This window comes from Molossus molossus, unplaced genomic scaffold (assembly GCF_014108415.1).
Source record: "Molossus molossus isolate mMolMol1 unplaced genomic scaffold, mMolMol1.p scaffold_m16_p_17, whole genome shotgun sequence".
NCBI classification, from domain to species: domain Eukaryota; kingdom Metazoa; phylum Chordata; class Mammalia; order Chiroptera; family Molossidae; genus Molossus; species Molossus molossus.
The window spans coordinates 65,365,441-65,388,151 of record NW_023425352.1 but is presented as its reverse complement, the minus strand read 5'-3'; the positions used below and the strand labels follow the sequence as shown (position 1 = coordinate 65,388,151).

The following is a 22,711-nucleotide window of genomic DNA, read 5'->3' as shown; positions in this document are numbered from 1 at the left end:
TTTTGATTGATTGACCGTTTTATCATTATAAACTGTCCTTTATCTCTAATAAATTTCTTTCTTAAAGTCTATTTTGTCTGATAGAGCCATTTCAGCTGTCTTTTTGTTACTGTTTACATGGAATATATTTTTCATTCTTTCACTTTCAGTGAATTTCAATGAATCCAAAGTATGCCCCTTGTAGAAAGTGTACAGATAGATCATGTATTTTTTTTTCTTTTTCTTTTTTGTTAATCCTCATCTGAAGATACTTTTCCATAGATTTTAGAGAGAGTGAAAGGGGAGGAGAGAGAGAGAGAGAGAGAGAGAGAGAGAGAGAGAGAGAGAAACATCGATGTGAGTGACACACATCCATCATTTGCCTCCCACATGACCCCTACTGGGGCCAGGGATCGAACTTGCAAACCAATACATACTTTTGACTGGGAATTAAACTTGTGATTCTTCGGTCCACAGGCCAATGTGCTAACTACTGAGCAAAACCAGCCAGGCAGGGCTGGATCATGTTTTTAAATCCATTTGGCAACCTCTGACTTCAACTGGAATATCTCATCCATTTACATTTGATGCAATTACTGATAAGTAGGGTTTGCTATTTGTTTTTTCATGTTATGCCATTTTGTTCTTCTAGTCCTTCATTATTGCCTTCTCCTTATGTTGAAAATATATTTTTAGTACCATTTAAATTCCCTTGCCATATATTTTACTAGATATTTTTGAGTTATTTTCTTAGTTGTTGCTTGGCAGGATGCCATTAATGTCTCAATTTATAACGATATGGTTCAAATTAATACCAACTTAATTTTAGCAGCATACGAACATTGTTCCTCTGTAGCTCTATTACCTCCTCTCTCCTCTTATTGTCATAGATTTACATCTTTATCATCACGTACTCGTCAGCACGTATTTATAATTAGTGCTTTATGCAGTTGTCTTAATTCAGATGGGAGAAAAACAAGAGCTACAAGCACAAATTTATTTATATTGTCTTTTAGATTTACCTACATAGTTACTTTTACTGGTGCTCTTTATTTATTTATTTATTTTGTGGATTTGCGTTCCTGGCTAGTGTCCTTTAATTTCAGCCAGATGGGCTGAACTTTTTAGGAGTAGTTTTGGGATAAATATTCTAGTGATAAGTTCTCTGTTTTTATTTATCTGCTCAATTTCTCCATTTTTCCCCCCTCCACTTTTTTTCTTTGATATTTTGTTCAGATAGAGTTGGGGGGGGGAGAGAGAGAGAGAGAGAGAAACATTGACGTGAAAGGGACACATCGAGTGGCTGCCACCCTCACAACCCAACCAGGGCCGGGGACAAACTGCAACCGAGGTACATGCCCTTAGCGGAAACCGAACCCGGGTCTCTCTGGACCTCAGGCCGACGCTCTAACCACTGAGCCAAACTGGCCAGGGCCCCCCTCCATTTTTGAAGAATAGTTTAAAAATATATATATACGTTTTTATTGATTTTTAGAAAGAGAGGGAGAGAGAGAGATAGAAACATCGATGAGAGAGAACATCCATCGGCCACCTCCTGCATGCTCCTCACTGGAGATTTGGCCCACAACCAGGGCATGTGCCCTGACTGGGAATTGAGTTAGCGACCTCTTGGTGCATGGGATGACACTCAACCAACTGTGCCACGTCCGCCTGGCTTGAGATATAACTGATATGTAACATTGTATAAGTTAAGGTGCACAATATTATTATTTGATATGTGTATATATTGTGAAATGATTATCACAATAAGTTTCATTAACATTTATCACCTCACATAGATATGATTTTTTCCCATGTAATGAGAACTTTTAAAACTTACTATTGTAGCAACTTTAAATATACTATAGAGTATTGTTAACTATAGTCATCATGTTGTACATTACATCATCAGAACTTATCTTAGTAGGAGTTTGTACTTTTTGATCATTTTTACCTAATTATCCCAACCTCTGCCCCCCAACACCTCCTGCTTCTGGCAACCTCAAATCTAATCTCTGTTTCTATGAGTTTAGTTTTTTTAGAGTCCACATAGAAGTGAGGTCATACAGTTTTGTCTTTCTATGTCTGCCTTATTTTACTCAGCATAATACCCTCAAGAGACATCCATGTTGTTACAAATGGTGAGATTTTCTTCTTTTTTTAATGGCTCAGTGTATTCGTGTGTGTGTGTGTGTGTGTGTGTGTGCGTGTGTGTGTGCGCACGCGTGTGTGTGACAGAGAGAGAGAGAGAGAGAGAGAGAGAGAGAGAGAGAGAGAGATTATCACATTTTTTTCTATCCATTCATCCACCGATGGACATTAAGTTGTTTCCATGTCTTGGCTATTATGAATAATGCTGCAGTGAACATGGGGTGCAGATAGCTCTTCAATATACTGATCAGGTTTCTTTTGGCTGTATATCCAGAAGTGGGATTGCTAGATCATATGGTAGTTCTATTTTTAATTTCTTTTTCTTTTTGTACGTAAAATTAGTTTATTCCTGCATCTTCTCAATTGTTTCTTCCTTGTATTTGCCCTTTTCCTTTCCTACTTGGCGAGATTTGGCTTTACGTTCAAGGATCTTTTTGCAGTCTTTGTCCAGTTTTAGTCTAGTGATGACCACCTTGCTGGGGTGAATGCCCACATGAACAGTTGTACCATTAGCTTCCCCCGTTGCACTCGTTCAGTGTAGATGACATGTTCCTTCCTGTAAACCTGGACTACTTTGCCAATTTGCTGCCCTGTGTAATGTCCTCAAACAACCTGAACTTCTTCGGCATGGACCGAACATTGTACTTCTGTCTCAGCTCTTTGGAAAGAGAAGACATAATCTTCCTGCGAATGTGGGAAGGTGCACTGAAATGCCTCTTACGGTTCTTGCTCCGGATGGAAATCACAAAGGGATTAAACTTCATCTTGACTGCTGGCGCTTCTGCGATGGCCACAAAAAGGAAAAGACCTATTTTTAATTTCTTAAGAAAATTCCAAAGTGTTTCCATAGTGTCTGTACCAATTTACATTACCATCAACCATGCACAAGGGTTCCCTTTTCTCTACATCATCAATCCTCAACAACATTTGATATCTTTTGTCTTTTTGAGGCTAGCCATTTTAAAAGATGTGAGATGATATTTCATTGTAGTTTTGATTTCCTAATGTTTAGAGATGTTGAGCACTTTTTCATGTGCATGATGGCCATTTGAATATCTTCTTTGGAAAAAAATGTCTGTTCAGGTGCTTTGCCCATTTTTTTCATTGTCTTTTTTAGTTTTTGCTATTGAGTTATATGAGTTCCTTATATGGTTTGGATATTAACCCCTTGTCAGATGTGTGCTTTGCAAATATTTTCACTCACTTCATAAGTTGTCTTACTTAATTTCAAAATAGCTGATTTAAAGTTTTTATTTAATAAATCAGAGGTACTACCTAAGGGACAGTAGTGATTGCTTTTTGGCTTGTGGGTCATATCTTGTTTTGGTTTGGTTTTTTTTTATGCCTTTTAATTTTGTTGTTGTTAAAACTAGACATTTAAAATAACTTAATGTGGCAACTCTGGAACTCTGATTCTCTCCTCTTCAGGATTTGTTGTCATTAATGGTTTTTGAAGTCAGTGTTTGTTTGTTTGTTTAGTGATTTTTCTGAATTAATTTGGCAAAGTCTACATTCTTTTGTTGTGTGTAGCCACTGTAGTTTCTGCTTCATGATCTTGGTTGTCATTTAATTAATGGTCAGAGATTTCTTTAAATGCCCAGAACTAATAAGTCTTCCAGTCTCTACCCAGAGTCTCTAGTGCATGGTGGGGCATACCATCAACTCTCAGCAGGGTAGTTGCAAACTCTACCTTAGCCTTCATTTCCTGTTTGCATAGAGCTTCAGAGTCAGCCAGAGTGAGAGCTAAGGACCTTGTCAAGGCCTGTGTAAGCATGTGCACCGCCTGGGCTGCAATGCACGTGGCCTTCAGGATTTTAGGAACAAACTGCAACTTTTTAAAGCCCCTATGGACATCTCATTACTGAGCTTTGTCTTTTAAGCTTTATAATTAGTTTATTGTTTGCTCCAGCTGTTATCGACTGCCACAGGCAGCTGTGAAGTTAAATGCCTGTAATTGTTCTGACAATCAATCCTGGAGAATAGGCTTTTTGTACTAGGTGAGCTCGGAGTCAGGTCAAATACAGACGTTCTTGCAAATGTGATCTTCCAGGAAACTAGCGGAAATAATGACAATGTTCTGGGAATGAGACCTTGAACGAGTTTCAGCCTGTTCAGCTCCCACAGAGGTTCCAGGCTTTTCATGATAAGTGTGGGGTTTTATTTTTCAAAGCACTGGGAGCTAATATGCAGGGAGTGGAACTAGGGCAGGTCAATGCACAAAGCTTATGATTCTTACTGAGATTCAGATGTGGGGTTTCTTTTGGTCAATAAATACTCCTTAATTTACTCCAAGCCCCTGATTAATTTCCAAAGTTCTAAAAAAAAGTTGATTATGATCAGATTTGTTCATTTTCTTGTTGCTTTTATAGGAAAAGAGAGGGTTTGTGGCGGTGCTTATTGGACCATTTCACTGACATCTCTCCGTGCTCTTTTGAGAGCACTTTTGTGCTATCTCTTTAAACTTAAAATGCGCATGATCTTTGATTCCACACGTTCAGTTTCAGGAGTTAATTCTTCAGATTGGTCACCGTTTGGCTAAAGACCTTTGGTCAAGACTTCTCATTGAGGAATATTTGTGGTCACCATATCCCACCTGAATGCCTTTTGCTAGGGGACTTATCATGCATGTGACAGCCCAGCCACCCAGCAGATGCTGCAGCTGTTACAGAATGTGGGGAGCTGCCCAGAGCACATGAAAACTGCATGTGAAGCATGAGCCCTTGAGCTCAGAAAAGGAATCCTGTATATACGTGTAAATAATTTCATGAACACAGGGAAATTTTGGAAGGTTGCACACAAGAAACTATTAATAGTAATGTCTCTGGGGAGGAGCTAGAAGGGAGGGGACATACTGTTCTTCGTATAATCTTTTGTATTGTTGAGTATTTTCTCATAAACCTATATTGCATTTTAAATTTTAAAATGGGTAAAATAAACAAGCAAACTAGGCAAATAAATGTGTAAATGCACAGGTAGGTCTGGTCTTTTCCCTGGGGCTGTGGTTTCAGCTGGAAGAACGAACACTTCTCAACAGGCCGTGCCCACACTCAGGGGTCCCTGGGACAGAGATGGGACCCCAGAGGGGAAAGGGCACGTGCTCTGGTCTTACTGGTGTGACTTCACCTGGTATTCTCAGGACAGGCCTGTCCAGTCTTGCCCTGGGTCGCCACTCAGATAGCGATGAGCAGGAACTGGGGCACTGGCCCGGGACTGCTCGTGTGTGAGAGGAGAGGGTATGGCGGCCTTCAGACCCTGTGATTCTGGGAACGGCTGTGAAAGAACCTTCCTGGGAACGTCTGTGACTGTTCTAGGAATAGGCATGTGCACAGAAGCACACATGGGCTTGTGTACACCCAAGTCACCTCATGTCCAGTTGGCATCGAGTCCCTTTCCACCAGCCTGGAGCATCTTACTCTCCTTCACGGTCCCCCAGTGCCTCTCCCTGCTCAGATGTCCAAGTGGGTGTCAGGGTCTCTCTGGGAAGCACAGATGCCAAGGGGGAGAGGGCTAGGGGAGAGCCCGTGGGATCCTCACAGTCTGTGCTTTGTCAGGGTTGTAGGACTATATGTAGGTATGGGGATGGGACAATGAGCAAGGAAGCCAGGGGAGGGACCCTCACCCTCTCCCCAAACCAAGAATAATATATAAATAAAGTGTCAAAAGCATAATGTAACTCTCCAAAATAGTTGAAGTCAGTAAAGTAAATAGAGAGGCTAAAGCATAGGAGGCTATTTGTTCTGCTGAAGTTAAAACCCTTCCCTGAAGATGGAGCTCAGGTGCACCTGCATCAGGCCCTGGCACACCTCTGCCCTTTGGCCCCTGCTTCCTGCCAGGCCTGGGGCTGCACTGGGCCTATACTGTGCCCAAGGGGTGGGTTCAGTGTGCCTTTGCCTTTTATAGAGACATGGCGGCTGGGGGCTGTGTGTGTGAATGGGTCACTGGGGACTCCTGTGGGGCTGGGCCCCAGGAGGAACAGCCCAGGAGGAGAACCCAGGCTAGCCCTGACCGCCTCGTCCTAAACCTGGCAGATTTTGACCACCCTTCACTCCCTCCCAACCCCGCCCAGGCCAGCTGGTCCTGAGCATCCTCTACCCCACCCCTCACACAAACACACACTCACCGGGGGTCACAAATGTATTCTCTGGCAGAGTCTCCTCAGAACCGTGGGTAGCAGCCAGGCGACCTGTGGAAAGGAGGGGAGGGTGGTCGCTGACCTGGCCCCACCACACTTTCTCTGGGCATGCCTGGGCGGTTACAGGTCCCCCAGAGTCTCCCTGTCCCTGGAACAACCAAATGCGAAGTCTGCCCTAGCCTTTGTGGGGGGCCCAGCACTTGACAGCTGCCCAGCGGCTTCCAGGTCTCCTGGGCCTTCCCCACAGAGCAGAAAGGACATGGGCCCAGGGTCTCACAGGGACTCTGGTCTCTCTGTGACTAAAGCTCAGGGTGGCCCCTGCCTTCTTTCTGGCTGATCAGAGGGCAGGGGACCTTAGTCTCCGCCTGGCCTAGCCCCTGCCCAGGCGGGGAAAATAAGGACAGAGAGAGCACAGGAGGTGGAGGAAGTGTGTTTCCTCCCCTCGCAGGCCCCATGCCAGCCATCCTGCCGGGGGCACCAGTGGATACCAGGGCGAGGCACTGTGCACACCCAGTGGGCCGGACAGAGGGATCTGCCTGGGACCCAGGAGACCTGACCCTTTGGAGCCAGAGGCAGGGAATGCAGAGGCGGGGAGGCCACGCCCCACACCCTGTGTGGGCCTGGAAACATTCTGCCCGGACTGGGGTCATAGCTTACTGCCCAAGGCACCGGAGGGGAGGGGAGGGGGGGGAGGGCAGGGGTGGCAGCAACAGCACAGTGGAGTCCTTCCCGCATGGAGGCCACAAGAAGTGGAGGGTGCGCTGCTCCTGGGAGCCTCCAGCTCCAAGAGGTCAGTGCTGGAAGGAGGTGGCTCCCAGCCTCTCAGCCACCCTGCCCGGCTAGTTGACCTGCAGCTTCCGCCTCTGCCCAGCAGCCTCAGGACTTCATTCCATACTTTCCGAGGTGGCCAGCTTCAGGGCCCTTAGAAATGACCAGTGTAGATGAGGAAACTGAGGCACACAGAGGGGCAGGGCTTCCCCAGGGCTTCACAAGAAGCCTTCTGCCCAGTCCCGCAGGGGCTAGTCCAGTGCTGGAACACAGATCCGAGGCCACGCAGCAGCCTGTGTGGCTGGCTGGGCTGGTCCTGTGTCCCTTCATCTTATGCCAGGAGAAACTAGCTATGGATTCTGGCGTCTGTTTATTCTTCATATTAAAGGGTTTGGGGAATATCAAGATAATCAAAATCCACACGAGCCATGCCTGCATTTCATACTCTAGGCATTTGGGCTCTGCCCAAGAAGAAAATACCAGCAGCCCAGAGGCTGGCCCCTCTAGGTGCAGGGACGGGTCCAGGGGACAGGCAATTCCTGGGTTGGGGTCTGGAGGAGAGAGGCTGTCACCATGAGTGGTCTTGGGACATCTGGGACTAGGGGATGACAGACATGGGAAGACAGTGGTTCCTTTGATTCCAAGAGAAAGAGGGAATACATATTTCCAAGATACCCATCCCCCACCCCACCTCTACCTGCAGCTGTGGATTTTGAGAGATGGGGAAGAAGTGAGGGTCCCTAACCCCAATTCACACCCTACCCTCATGGCCTCAGCCTTGTTTCCCCCTTTAAAAATGGAAACAAAGCCTTGATCTGCAAAGTCAGCCTCTGCTGCGGGGATCCCTTTGAGCGCTGGAGGAAGGCGGTGCTTGGCCTCAGAGGGCAGTGTGGGGAGGCGCAGGACCTAGTCTGAAACAGTGCAGTGCTTCCCTCCAGCTGGGAAACAGCTACTGCAGGTTCAGCCCCAGGGAGGTTAACGCTGTCACCCAGCCACACTGTGACAGCTGAGGGCTTCGAGGGGGCTGCCCGAATCCCCAAGGCTTTCCAACAGGTGTGAAAGCCTCTCAGGTAGGGTGCTTATCCAACCCACCCCTGCGCCCAACTCAGCCACTCCGCTGAGCTTCTGGAGAACACCAAGGGCAGCCACATGTGTCCTGGGGTCTCACTGCAGCCCCCACTTTGATCTTCCTGGGGCTTAAACGCACCAGGCTCCTCCTGGCCTTGGGGCCTGTGCACTTGCTGCCCTTCCTGCCTGGCCAGCCCTTTCCGTCCCTTCACAGGATGGCTCGGACCCTGCATGGCAGTCTCTGTTCCAGCCTCGCATTCCTGGGGAGGCCTCCCCTGACCCACGCTCTCTGCCGCGGCCTTTCTCACAGCAGCTGCAAGTTCGTTCATTTGTTCACTTGTTTACCATCCCGCGTCCCGTGGCCCTGAGTAAACCCTGAGAGCAGGGACTGTGTCTCTGAGAACTTAGAATATAGTAAGTTTTCATCAACTTCAAAAACAAACAAACAAATAAATAAATAAGCCCTGGCCAGTGTGGCTTAGTTGGTTCGGCATCTTTCCTTGCCCGGAAGGGTTGCTGGTTCGATTCCCTGTCAGGGCACATGCCTGGGTTGTGGACTCGATCCCTGGCAGGTGAGTGTGTAGGAGGCAGCTGATCAATATTTCTCTTTCATATTGATGTTTCTCTTTCTCTCTCTCCCCCTCTCCCTTCCTCTCTCTAAAAATCAATTGAAAAATCTTAAAAAAACTTAAATCTTAAATAAATGAATGAATAGGTTAGTTAGGGATACACATTACCAGCTAATTGTTGAAGAACCCACACACGAGAGAAGCAGACCCGGGGTCCTAGTGACTCCCTCCTCCCCACCTTCACGTGAGTCAGACATCACTAATCTGACACGGAGCATCCGATTCAAGGGGCCTGCACTGGAGCTCTGGTTCTCCCTGGAAGGCCCTTCAGGAGCCACTAGCCCTCCTTGAGAGGTGGGGGGAGGAAGACTAGGGAATAAGGTGCATGTTGTGGGTGGGCTGGCAGCCCAAGGGGAGGCCCTTGAGGCTGCTCCAAAGTCAGGAAGGCTTCCTGGGGGAGGTGAAAGGCACTGGGGGCAGAGGGGGCAGGAGAAGGACAATTTGGAGGGTGGGTAATAACACACGTCTTGGAGGTAAAATCAAGTGGACACGTCCCCAGGACAAGAAAGCCAGCCTGTGTAGAGAGGAGGGGACCTGTCGGGTGGCTCGGAGACCCACTCGCCTGCCCTCAGTCAGCTCCCACTGCCCCTGCCAGGCACTAGTCGGAGCCTCTGGTGGGCAGCTGGAGGGAGAAGCTTGTGGAGTGTGAGGGGGGAGAAGTGATGAGCACTGCTGAGAAAGAACACGTTCCTGGCGAGCGAGACCACTTGGGGACTCATCTAGGTTTTTATGACAAAAAGTTGAGGTAGTCCTTCGGAGACCCAGGTGTCTGGAGGGTGCCGCTGCCATGCAGCCTTGCTACCTGATGCAGCCTTTGCTGACATCCAACCAAGAGGTCCTCCAGCCTCTCTGACCCTCGTGCCCATCCCCCACCATCTGCCCTGGGCACCATCCCTCCCTTGGTTCCACCCTGGGTGGTGGGAGCAAGTCTCTTTTCTCCGGGAGCCCGTGGAGGACCTTGGTGGGCTACTACCAACACATCCGGCCTCTCACAAGGCACCCTCGGGAGAGCTCTGAGCCTCAAGGCCCAGTGTTAGGAAAAGAACGTGCATTGTATTATGCCAAGGATAGAACTATTCATGTTTATTGGAGAAAATCTGGGCAACACTTACCAAGGATAAATGAAGAGAAGAGGAGCAAAAAGGGCCTGAGGGGAAGAGGCCAGTGGGGGACCCACATCCTGATTAACTTGCAGTGTGATGTGCTCGTCTGTTTTATAGGCACATACACACACGTGCATGTGGAAGCTTGCACAACACGCATATACTCATGTACAAAGCACACGTGCAAATGCATGCACACGAGACACACATACATGTGCACACACACAAGGTCACACATGTGTGCATGTGTACAGGGATGCCAGTGCTTTAAACTGCACCTGTTTTCCTCCTGGTGGGAACCAATCCCTGTCGTCCATCTCTCCTTTTCTGCCAGTGACCCCGTCCTTACTGCAACACTCAGCCTTACACTCTGTATTACCTGTAACATCATTTTTGTAGATTTCACAGGTGAAATCAATGACTTGGCATTTTGTTGCCATGAAGCAATTCGACTCTTCTTGCTGGGCCTTTCCTGCTTCTTCATTGGTGTGCCCCACCCCCTCTCTCTGGGCTCTGAGGTGGAGGCTCTGCCACAGGGACTTCACTCCTTGTCCCTGTCCCACTTTGTGCCTCTTGGTTCTCAGGCAGTCGGTCCTCTGCTTTGGTGATGGGGTAGGTGTTGCGAGCTGTGTGTGGGGAAAGGACTCCAGCCTTCCCTGACCCATGGACGCTTGCGTCAGGCTCTTTATGGGGGCCTGGTACACATCATGGCCTACTTCATCTCAGGGAAGTCACCTGCCCGGGCCCCTGCCTGCCTGGATGACCCAGAAGCCTCCTGTTGACCTCCCTGCATCCCTACAGATACCCTGCGCCTCACTAGGTCCTCTGCCTTGGGCCTGATCCCTGACCCCCATGTCCTGTGTCCCTGGCTTCCTCTTCCTGAATGGCTTCTCACAGTCCCTCTGTGCCTTAGCATAGGTTGTCCCTCAGCCTCTGGCCCTGCGTTCCAGTCCAAGTTCTCACACTGTCTCCCAGAGCAGTGGAGTCCCTCTGCACCCTTGGAGGCAGGTCTCGAGGCCGCGGCCGGGATGTGGCCTTTTTAGCCAGTTCTGGGGCATTGGGTCAGGTTTGGGAGCCTCCGTCTGGAGGGAGCCTCCCAGCCCACACTCCCCCTGGAGGAGCTCCAGGAGACACCTGTGTCCTCTTGGTCTCCAGGAGGCTGAAGTGGATGCACAGATTCCTGAAGCCCCCATGAACAGACATTCCAAATCCTCTGTGGCACTGTACCGTAGATCCTAACAGAGCAGGTTGGTGCCCATGAAGATCCTGAATCTCAGTGACTGAGGAGCAGTGGCAGCACCTGGAAGCAAGGCAGCCTCGCTCCAGCTTCCTGCCTGGCGGGGGCCTCCTCTAGGGCAGCCCTGGGCTTGGATGGGACAAACCCGCCAGTAGGGCCAATGCTTCAGGCACACAGGTCTGGGATGGGCGGGCAGACCGACCACTGTGGCCAGCCAGCGGGGTTGGGGGACAGCTTAGAAGGCCCTTCCTCAACCCCTGCAGGGTCTCCTGGAACACTCGAGAGAAAGCAGCTCTGTGGTCAAATACCTTTGAGAAATGCTCTGTCCACTGGTCCCTCTAGAACACGGAGGGACCTTCCACATGCAGTGCAAGGGTGCCCGGTTGTGAGTTCAGTGGGCTGGGAGCCAGCTCGATTTCTGCTTGTGAAACGTGCCCTGCTGGAGCAAAGGGTGACTTTTGCTAGTTCTCATGACGGCACTGCAAGGCTGAGAAGCACTTCCAGCCCTGCTGGGGCTGAGACTCTGAGACACCCTGGGTGGAGCCCAGTGCTCAGCATTGATCCTTGAACCCTGCTCTCCTGCAGCCCTGGAGCCAGGGCCAGTCCCCTGTTTGCACCACCTTGCTTTGTGCTCTGGGCCTCTGTCGCCTCCCCTGTGAGATGTGTGGAGGTTGTGTCCAAAGTGTGTTGATTTATGGGTTGGTGGGAACCAAGACAGCAGCTCCACCATAGGGCACCATCAGTGCTCATCGTCACGGTAACTAACAGGGATAGGGCTCGTGTGAAGGCGAAAGCAGTCTGCATTGGGGACACACATGGAGTTTGACGGAGTGACACCCATGACAGAAGCGGAAGGACAGTGTTCTAGGCCATCATGCCTCAACCTTCCTCTGCCCTTTGGATGTGGCAGCCAGATTCCCAGCTCCTGCATGGCTGGACCTCAGTCTCTGTCTCCGTACAGTGGAGAAAGGGGACGTGCTAGACCGAATGGTCCCTCTCTCTGCCGTTGTGCTTCCCCGTGTCATCCCTAATTTGGTGTTCACCAGACACCCCCATCTCTCCAGGCGGGATCAGCTGTGCCCCACTATGCCCTGCCTGCTTTCCTCAGCCTCCGCAGCCCTCCCGGGGCACCTTTACCACCCCTCACCTAAAATGCACGAGAACCAGCATCCACCCGTCACGCACAGTCTCAGCGCCATCTCTGAGAAAGAACATCCTGCTTGAGGTGGGGACTGAGGCTCACAGAGCTAATGACATTGCAGGCCAGGGGCCACACCGGGGAGTCTGTGACTCCCTACCTCACCCTCTGGCCCGAGTGCCCTGCTGTCCCCCACCGCCAGAGGACTGCCCAGCCCAAGGAACGTGACTTCTGGAGGGCCCAGCCTCAGGATCTCTGTGCCCTCAGCACTGGGACCCTACAGGACCTGGAAATCCCACCCCAGCCTGACCTGTGTGACCACTCCAGGGTCAGCTTCCCCACAGCAGGGCTTCTAAGCCTGGAGACCATACCCCTTGGCAAGAGAGATGTTCTCTGAACCCTGCGGATTGTGGGGCCAGGCTCCTCCGTGTCAGGGCATTCTTTCAGCTGGCCAAACATCAGTGCATCAGTTCGGGAGGAACGGAGCCGGTTGGCTGCAGCCAGTAGGTGGGCCTTGCAGCTCAGTCTGCTGGGAACTGACCTTGGGAGCTGCAATTCCTCTGCAGCGCCCACTGCTGGCACTGGCTGAGAAGGCACCCCGGGGCTTGTACCCTTCCTTCCAGAGAGCTCTCTCTCTCCTCTGCCCTCAGGAAGACGGATGGCGGCTGCTGGTCACACAAGGACAAAAACCAACCTTAGTCCAGAAACCGGCCCAGCTGGGGAGTGTTGCCCAAAGAAAGCCTCACTTGTGAGAAATTAATTTATTTCTTTAAGAACAGGAGCCTGGCCCTGGCCAGTTTGGCTCAGCGGTTAGAGTGTCGGCCTGCGGTCCGGAGAGACCCGGGTTCGGTTCCCGCTAAGGGCATGTACTTCGGTTGCAGTTTGTCCCTGGCCCTGGTTGGTCGTGCGGGTGGCAGCCACTCGATGTGTCCCTTCACGTTGATGTTTCTCTCTCTCTCTCTCTCTTCCTCTCTCTCCCTCACACTCTATCTGTACAAAAAGTGGAAAAGTGTCCTTGGGTGAGGATAAAAAAAAAAAAAAAGAACAGGAGCCTGAGTGTGGCCTCTCCGAGACCTTCCAGGGCCCATGGAAAGGGCTGGAGTGTGTCCTCAGGCAGCCCGGGTGGTACTCCCTGATTCACCCCTCTGGCCCAGGCTGACCTGCCGCTGGTGGGCACAGGCTCCTGCAGGCAGCCCTCAGCAGGTAGCTCCATCTCTGCCCAGTGATCTCTGTGCAGGGTCTCTGGTCCATGTTCTGCCCACCTCTACCAGACCGTATTGGTGGGGACTCAGTATGAAGGGCAGCAGGACTCTGGGAGAGCATGCCCAGTGAGGGGACTGAGAGGAACTGCCCCCCCCTTCTCTGGGAGGACAGGCCCAGGAGTGCTCAGCCCAGGCCTGCCTCCTTTTCTGGATCCCTCCACGGCCTGTGTTCCTGCATCCCACCTAGAGACCTCACCTGGATAAAGGACCCTCCTTTTCTCCCAGAAGCATGAGCACAGGAGAGATTTCGCTCCATACACACCCCAACTCCCTTTGCAAAGGACTTGTTCTCTACAGTCTAGCACCTCTGATGCCCTTTGCAGGAGCTGGGTCTCCCTCCTGAGCACCGAGATCTGTGTCCTCCCAGCCCTGTCCCTAGGCACTGCCCCGGCCCCCAAACCCTCTGGGTCTGACCAGCGCCTGGGGAATTGTGCCCTCTTGATGAAGACCCAGGACACCTGTAGAGCACATAGAGAAGGCAGGTGAGGGTCTGTCCAGGGGAAGAGGCATACGGAGACATCTGGCCTGTTTGGGTCTTTCAGTGGCCACAGGCTCTCTGGGCCCTTCCAGGCAAATATCCTGCTTCCCCAAGGTGGGTGCTGAGGCGCAGAGATAAGGTGGCCCTTGGGACCCCAGCGCCACGCCGAACCAGCCCCATCTGTGAGCGGAGAGTGCAGGCTCCATTGGCCCGTGGGGAAGGCGGCTCCCTGCCAGGCTTTGTCACATGTCCTCCCGGAAGGCTGCATTCCCTGCCAAGCGCAGCAGGAGCGGCGCTCTGCGTCAGGGCTCCTACCGGCTGGCAGAGTGCAGGCATGCCTCTCTCCAGGGAGCCCCATCACCCTGCCCGCGCCTGCGGGTCCCTGCCGGGCCGCCTTGCCCCTCAGTCCTCCTGCCACGTGTGCAGGGTCCCTGTTCGCAGCGGGGCGGGGCAGGCATGCGGAGAGGGGAGTCATGGGGCGTGTACCTGACAACCCAGTGGTCAGCTGAGGTCCCTTCTCCACCTGGGGGCTCCTGGGCTGTTGATGGAGAGCAGTGACAGGGCCTGGGTGCAGCGAGCGGCCACGGTCCCAAGCAGTCTGTTACGGTTAGTGACACACTTGGTGACACGCATGCAGTTAGTTTCACACCCAGGGTGCCGGCGGCTTGTCCCCTAATCTGTTATCATGTCAGGAGAGAGGGCAGGCCGCAGATGGAGGACAGTGCAGGCTGTGAGGAGAGGCCGTTCATTCGGGCAGAGCAGTAACTTCTGTGAGATGAGGGGCGTCAGCAGAGTTAGCTGTTTCCCCGACTTGCCCCTCCCCCACACGCACCTTTTGCTCTGGTGCTGCCTGTGATTCATTTGCTGAGAATATTGTTCTACAAAAGGGAGTATTAATGGGACACTGTTAGGGAAATGCAGAGGCCTGTGTGGGTTTCCCTGTAGACATTATGTCATACTCAGCTGGGTCAAGTCCCTTGGAGACAGGGTCAGTGGGCCAGGGGACGTAGTCCTTCTCACTCCTCCCCTGGGTGCTGAGCATACCCACCATGGAGCTCCTGGGTGTGCTGGGTGTGAGCACCACCGGGTGACCAGTGGCCACCCCGAGAGTGCTGACGGCCCACAGGCTGCCCCGTGTCCCAGCAGGTTCCTGTTCAGTGCTCTCAGCAAGGGCCTCTCAGCCGATGGTCTGGGTGCAGCGGCCCGACAGCACAGGCCCTGGGAACTAGAAACTGAGGACTTTCTAGAGCTCGTGTTTGATTCATTTTGCTCTGTGTTTGCCAACCAGCCTGTGAGCTGCACATTGAGACCCCTGCATCATACCTGGAAATGACACCTCAGAGAGGCGGGCCCGTCACACTCGGGGTTGGAACCCAAGCTCTGCCTGCACACTGCCCTGGGGAGTGAAGTGGGGGTGGGTGGACCAGTAGGCAGTGGGGGGTGGGAGTTAGTGCAGGGGGCAGAGCCCACTTGTTCTGCTTCTCGCCCTCAGTGCCAGCTCTTTCCTGGTCCCATGGGCACAGCACAAACTTTCACCAAGGCCTGCTGGCAGCCCAGCCTCCCCTTGTCCTCCCCCATCCTGAACCCCAAGCCTCAGAGGTCTTGGTCTTGCAGGGTCTCTGTCTGATCCTCATCAAGCCCGCTGTGGGACACTTGGCTTCCCCTGTCTTGCTCTGTTCCGCAAGGCCAGTTCCTTCCTCTTCCAACCCAAGCCATACAGGCTGCACCTTCAAAAAAGAGGGAGCTGGTGTCTTCACCAAAGCAGCCTTTGATCTTTGGGGCATGAGGAGAGTGAGGCTGAGGCCCCCAGTGTCCCCAAAATGCTCCTTCCCCTAAGACAGCTGCTCTCAACATTTTTTAAAATGCATTGTTTTGAAGCACAGTGGACATACAGGTACGTGCATGGTCTCAGGTGTGCAGTTCAGTGGTTTCCCACGAAGTGGTATGTGGTTAACCAACACCCAGCCCTACAGCCCCACCCCCGCCCGCCTCCCGGGACCTGGACATGCATGGAATCCTGACTGTGTTCTTCCAGGCCTGTTTCTTGTGGTCCACGTGGGACAACCCCCGGGGGTCGTGTCTGTCCATCCCCATTGCTGCGGACACTCCCCTGGGCAGATGCACCATCAGGGCTGCCCACAGTTCCCAGTTTGGAGCCATCGTGAATGGTGCTCAGTGAACGCTCTGGGACGTGGCCCCCGGGGAGTGAGCGCACGTTTCTGGTGTGGGCACCCAGGGAGGCCTCAGGGCCTCCCGTCCTCAGCTCTCACCTGCACTGCCCACCCGGCTTTCCAGTTCCTCCCCACCAGCGGCGGTTTCCACTGGCCACGCCCTTGTCAGCACTGGCATTTCCTGCTTTTCATTTCAGCCACTCTGTCGGGGGCATGGCAGTGGCATACTGCGGTTTTAACGGAGAGCTGGTGAGGGGAGAGAGGTAGGAGGTCTCATGGGGGTCAGGTCAACAGGGCCTCCATGGCCAACAGGACTCTGATTTCTATTGAAGTTGAATGCTGTTTTTGAATGCTTATCACCCTTCTGTATATCCTTTTTTGGGACATACCTCCTTCAGTCTTTTGCCCATTTTTAAAAACCTGGGTCTTCTGACTTTTGTATGAATTTTTTACATTATGGATATGAGGCCTGTGCTAGATATATACAACTATATCTATATCTGCACTTATATACACAGACATGCACACACATTTATTCAACAGATAGGTGTCAAGTGTCCCCATGTGCAAACACGTCACAGCCACGGGGCACAGCAGTGAACACAAAGGCCCAGCCCTCACAGAACTCGATTCTCCCCAGAGGAGACTAACAAAGAAGGAAGTAGAAAGAATGTCAGACTGCAGTAACCATGAAGGGAAAAGTTCAGTGGGAGAGGAAGTGCAGGGGCACAGGGTGACGCTGTAAGTGTGTCACTGAGCAGGCACATGTCGATAAGAGCGCAGGGGAGAGGCCCCAGGCACCTGGGCAAACGTTGCAAGCAGGGGGACGATGGGCAGGCCTGGGAGACTGGCACGGAGAGCTGGTGAGGGGAGAGAGGTGGGAGGTCTCATGGGGGTCAGGTCAACAGGGCCTCCATGGCCAATAGGACTCTGATTTCTATTCCACTGGGTGTTCTGGGCAGAGGAGGAATGAGACCTGACTCGGGCTGTAAGAGGGCCCTCTGGCTGCTGTGTTGAGGCAACACCGGTGGAAGCAGGGACACTAATCAGGAGCCTGTTGTGTAGGCCCATCGTCCTGTTCCAGTTTCCCTCCTGTCCCAGGGGCCTCCACTTGTAAGGGTGTCCAGGGTCACTGCCATCCTCAGAGCTCCTCTCGTGGCCACAGGATGGACACACTGTTTCTGGGCTCATGTCCAGTCTCCATCATCTGGGGCCCCTCTTCCTATGTGCCTGCTCTTTCCAGAAGTCCCCAACAGATGTCTACTGGCAACACCACACCTGGCTCATTCTCCACTTTCTTTTTTTTAAAAATATTTTTTCTTTGATTTTAGAGAGAGGGGAAGGGAGAGGGAGAGAGAGATAGAAACATCGATGAGAGTGAACATTGATTGGCTGCCTCCTTCATGCCCCCCGCTGGGGATCAGGCCCACAACCTGGGCATGTGCCCTGACCAGGAATCAAACTTGCGACTTCTTGGTGCAGGATCGATGCTCAGCTAGTGAGCCACACCAGCCAGGCCATTCTCCACTTTCTAAAGCCAACTCTGGCAAGGTAATAGGTTCCTGTGTGGGTCCCTACAGCCCTCCCTTCATGATCTTCCTCCCTATGCCCAGCCTCACCCACAGCTTCAAATGGGAGCGCCCAAGCAGGGGTCAGCCCTGGCTCTCCTGTCTCCCTGCTTCCTTGGCACCAGGGAGGATGTAGATGTAGTCTAGGTACACATATAAATGCTGAGCTCACATCTGTGAGCAAAGGAGAGAGTGCCATCGCATCTTCGAGAATGCTCCTGGCAGAGACAATGGGCAGAGGGGCCCTCCTTCTGCTGGGGAAGCCTTTGGGAAGCGGGTGAATTCTGTGGGTTAGCACACCTGGGAAACCACTCTGACCATACAGAAAGGCACCTTGGGCTGCACGTCCGCTCAGCTACCTCCTCTGGCTGTGCACCACACAAGAGAGGCAGAGACAAAGGCTTGCTCTGGGTGTAGGTAGCAGCAGGGTTTTAACTGCCCACATGGACTCCCTGAGACAATACTGTGGACACCTTAGGGACCAGATGTTTTGCAAGGCTGTGGGACAGGGCTGAGGCTGGCAGGGAAAAGTATAGAAACCCTGGCAGGCTTCTCCAGGGCAAGATCCTAGGGCTCACCATTTTCGATGTTCTGGAGCCATCTGGAGGGGCGGGGTGGCCATGCAGGCCCAGGACCCAAGTGTCCTGGTGGTGGCACAAGTCACCTGCAGAGGCCAGTTGAGCTTTGCCTCCTCCAGCTGGCCTGAAATGAGAAGCAGATGCGGCAGGGGGAGAAGGACAGTATGAGTTTGGGGCAGATGTGTCAGCAGCCTGCATGCAGCCCTGGCCATTTCTTCTGTTTTTAATCCTCACCTGAGGTCCAGAGGTGGCAATGTGGGGGGAGCAAGAGAAACATCAATTGATTGCCTCCAGTACATGCCCCAACCAGGGATCGAACCTGCAACCTTTTTGGTGTACAGACAATGCTCCAACCAACTGGAGCCACCTGGCCATAGTTTCTGCCTGGTGCCCCTTCTCTGCCCCACTGCCTACCTACAGGCCATGGTTAATACTGCAGGTGCTGAAGCAGTGAGCTGAGCTCAGTCCTAGTAGAGAAAGAGGGGGTGGGACAGAGCTCCAAGAGAATGACAACTGTCTCCAAGCTCCTGCACCCTCTTGTGGCAGGCCAGCTAATGGACCCAGCACAGCCCCCAATTCCTCAAGACAGAAGTAACTGTCCACCAAGACTCAGCCTGGTGGTCAGTCTTGCAACTGGTGAGACAGCAGGCAAACAAGAAGGGGTAGCCAGGAGGAGAGACAGTTGTCTCATACAGTTCCTGGGCAAAGGGTGAGCATCCTAGGACCAGCCTAGACCCTGAAATGGTGCCCTGTGCCCCCCGGACCTAAGGCTTGCTCATGAGCTCTCCTGGGCTTGGCTAAGCTCCTCTCTGGGCATCCCCTGCTCCCCCTGTTATCAGGCAGCAAGAATGTCTCTGCTCCTCCCTAGTGGTGGGTCCCCCAGAATGTCACTCCAGCTTCCTCTCCCAACTCGGTCTCTGGGCTCTCCAGTTCCTGATTTCCCAGAGAGGGCGCTGTTTGGTCGGTAAATTTCTTCCTACAAATTCTCAGAGCCTGGGTTGGGGGTCACCGCAGGAACACGGTGGAGAGAGACCTGTCACGCCACAGGATGCCGTTGAAGCGGAGCGTTGGGGCTCCCGGGGTGGAATGACACCCCACTGTGTCATGTGCCAGCGCAACCCCACGCCTCAGATTAGTCCTCCCACAAAAGCAGCTGGTGTCCCCGTGTTCACTCAAGGAAATGGAAGGACCGAGTTCCATGTGACACCCGAGGCCAGAGCTGTGGGGAGTGAGCACCCCGTCAGGGGACGCATTCAAGCCAAACGCTGGGCAAGCACCTGTCTAGCTCTGTAGTGGACATCCAAAGAAAGTGAGGCCGAGGTGAGGTAGGCAGGGGGGAGAGAGGCTCCAGGAAGGAGATGGGGGTGTAGGGAGCTCTCCGACAGCGGGTCTGACCAACACGACCGCTCCCATCCCGCGCTGAGCCCCGACCCACGGTCCGCCTGGCGCCCCGCACCGACTCCCGCCGCGGCCGCAGCACTGACGCCACGCCCGGCCCCCCGCGGAGCAGCTCTCCGCCCCCGGTCCTTGCGCCTCCCCTGCGGCCCTGCTCGCTGCGCCCGCCCCATCCCAAGTCCCCGGACCCGCCCGCCCCCGACCCAGGCTCCACCGGGTTCCCGGCCCGGCGGTCCCCCAGCCGGATCGCCGCCCCCCACGCCCGCCGCCAGAGGCTGCCCGCAGGAGGGACGCGGGCGTGGGGAAGGGCTAGCCGGGGAGCAGGCAGCCAGGATGTTTCTGGAGTCCCAGGTAGGGCTGCGGTGCGTGACATGCAGGGTCGCGGGGCCGGAGGTGGCGACGTGGGCAAGCTCCAGGCAATCCTTTGATTGCAGCCAGGTCGCAGGGTCGGGTGGGGTGGAGGTTCTGCGCCGCCGACCTGGGGAAGGTACTGACCTCCTGGGAGGGAGTGTGACCATCCGGAACACCTCTGGCGTGGCCCGAGGGAGCCTGCCCTTGGGAACCATTTTTGCGTTGTCTCCATGGGGACACCTGCTACCAGGTGGGCGGAGCCCAGGGCTCAGAACTGTGGGGTGGCCCAGGCTGCCAATGCCCTTCCTGATAGGTCCTCCTGACGCCAGTGATGGGCTATGGCTGAGGGCCCCAGGAAACCCGGTAGGACCCCTGAGGGGTGAACAGGGATAAGGGAGGCAGGAGACAGCAGTCCCAGGAGCAAGGCGTTCGAGGATGGCTGCCCTGGGACTGGCACAGTCAGGCTTGTAGAAGCCAAGACGACCCCGTGTCCTTTCTCAAACTTGAGGGGCCCAGAACCACCTGTTTGCCCTGGAGGCGGTGCAGGGAGAAGGGGAGGTCAGTGATGCATAGGGCACACGGGCGGAGTGAGAAGTATGTGAAACTTTTGGCGGATTTATATGTGGGGTATGTGTGAAAGAGGGAAGTCATGAATGGGGGCAGGATTCCGCCTTGCAGGCCCACGAATGTCTGTGTTCCAGGGGAGTGGAGCTCCAGCGTGAGGGCAGCTGCCTCTCTGCTGCAGGGGGGGGCTGAGAGCCTGCCCTGGAATTAACCTGAGAAGAGGCAGTGTTGCATGTGCATGGTGTTTATTCAAGTTCTCCCTTTGAGAGGGACCCAGCAGTGTGACCCAGGTGCAGTGTGCTCCACTGTCCCAACCCCCTTAGCATGGAGCTGACAGTGCAGAGGGGGCCACAAGAAGAGGACCTCACTGGGACTGGCAATGACAATCCTGCTCAACCTAGCAAGCAGGGATCCAACAGCTTGGTGCCAGTGTAGGACTACCGGTGTGGGGAGCTGTTTGTACCGTGGGTAGGTGGTCTAGGAAGGCATGAAGACCTGTGCGGGAGGACCCGGCGAAGGCGAGTGAGGGAGATGAGACAGTGGGAGCAGAGCGGCACACCAGGAAAAGAACCAGGCAGGGTTTTGAAGAGGAAGCCACCTGTGTGTCCAGGGGCCAGACTGGAGGTGGGGTGTCAGAAGCAGAGCGGGTGAGAGGACACTGGGCCAGCGCAGTTGCACAGTGGCTCAGAGTAGGGAGGTAGAAGGTGAAGCCCAGGCCTTGCTGAGAGCAGAGGCTGTGGAGCTGCGGACGGAGAGGAGGCAGGCCGCTCCAGGAAGGGGAGCCTTGTCCACAGCAGAGGAGAAAGGATGCAGGTGGAGCAGGTGGGGGAGCAGGCAGCCAGGATGCTTCTGGAGCTCCAGGTAGGGCTTCCCTTTGTGACATGCAGGGTTGGGGGTACTGGAGGCGGCAATGTGGGCAAGATTACCCACCCTACAGCCAGGTGACATCACCCCTGAAAGTCTCAAGTTCTGGCAGAGGTCTTACCTGGAGAGCTAATATGGAGCCTGAACTTGCTCCTCCCTGCTTGCTCCGTCCTGCGGGTTCGTCACCACTTCCTGACCACACTGCCTACACCTGTACCTGCTGGATAGGACAACCTGGCCCTGGGCCCACCCCGTCCAAGCACCATGCTCCCATCTTGCTGGGCTTCTTGCAAGAGGAGGGCGAGGCCCTTCATGTGAGCTTCACCTGGAGAGAAAAGGTGAGCTGAGGGAGCCGCTGCATCTGGCATGACTTGGCTGCTGTGTGCCTTAGGGGTGCAGGAGCACAAGGGACAGCACCACCTGCAGGTCGCGTACCCACCAAACGCAGGGACCACAGTGGTGCAGTCTTCGAAGGATGAGCAGTCTGGGAGACCCCCTTTGATAGAAAGAATTACACACTGGCTTTGAAATGGGTACGGTTTGACAAGACAGAGCAGGGTGGAAGCAGCCTGCACCCTTCACACCTCTAGGCTCCTTGGACTTCACCCTTCAGGGTAGCTGCTGGTGAGTGACCAGAGGAGGGCTGGGTCTGTCGGGACTGGGGTATCAGCCAGGAGACCTGTGATATTGCCCTGCTTTTCCTTCTCCTAACCCACTGGAAAACTCCTGATCATCCTTGGAAGCCCATCTCAAAAAATCACCTCCTCCAGGAAGCTCTTCCTGATTTCTCCTTTCAGTGTTAGTTCTCCCACCCTTGTGCATTCTCAGCACCTAGCAAAGATCCCTAATCCCATGTTGCTCACACTGCACCCTGTGTTACTTCTGTCTCCCCCAGCAGACACTGAGGTCCATTAGTTCTTCTATTTCCAAGTGTGAGGCACAGGTTAGCAGAGCCACATGGTTGTTTCTTAAATGAATAAGTGAAGGGTGGAAGGAAAAAACAAACCTGTGGTCAGGGAACAGCCGGTGGAGACGCCTTCTTGTTTTACACATGGGGAAACTAAGGCCCACCGGGGCCGCAGCTTGCCTGGTTCAGTCAGGGGTCAGAGCTGGCTGACCCATACCAGGATACTTCCACTGTGCCAGGTTGTGTGTTGGCTGGATCCCTGTGGGTTCCAGGACAAGGGGGAGCCCAGAGGCAGACACACTGAGGGGTCGTAGGGTGAGTGGTCAGGTGGGAGCATATAGACGACAGGGTCCTCCGATGTGGTCCTT

The 22,711-nt window shown here is 53.5% G+C and overlaps 1 pseudogene; it reads right to left on the bottom strand.

Moving 5' to 3' along the window:
- Positions 1-2,473: 2,473 nt before the first annotated feature.
- On the bottom strand, positions 2,474-2,894 carry LOC118632503 (annotated as a pseudogene).
- Positions 2,895-22,711: the final 19,817 nt, after the last annotated feature.